This window comes from Charadrius vociferus, unplaced genomic scaffold, assembly GCF_000708025.1.
Source record: "Charadrius vociferus isolate BGI_N301 unplaced genomic scaffold, ASM70802v2 scaffold7, whole genome shotgun sequence".
NCBI lineage: Eukaryota > Metazoa > Chordata > Aves > Charadriiformes > Charadriidae > Charadrius > Charadrius vociferus.
The window spans coordinates 210,923-211,298 of NW_009649308.1; positions in this window are offsets into that span (position 1 = coordinate 210,923).

Here is a 376-nt window from a genome sequence, read left to right on the forward strand (position 1 = left end):
GCCCGCCGGGAAGGGGCCGGTTGCCCTCTGCAGGCTTCCCCAGCCCTGTGCTGGCTCCGCAGCCGCCAGCACCCCGGGAAGCTGGGGGCACCCGTGGGAGCTGTGACACCCGTGGGGCACCCAAAGGAGCTGACTCTGTCTGCTGCAGCCCTGGAGCCATGCCCGTCACTTGGGGACCCCACAGCTGTGCCCACCCGAGCACAGTTCCCCCACGGGGGGCCAAGGGGCTGGGGAAAGCCGCTGCCGAATTCCCATCAAAAGGGGGGAAACGCCCAGTTTGGGGAGCTGAAAGCAGGTCCCTGGGACGGGGGACCCCCTTGTTCCCTGCTGGCAGGTGCTGGGGAGTGGGGAAGGGAACAGAGGGGTATCACTGCTG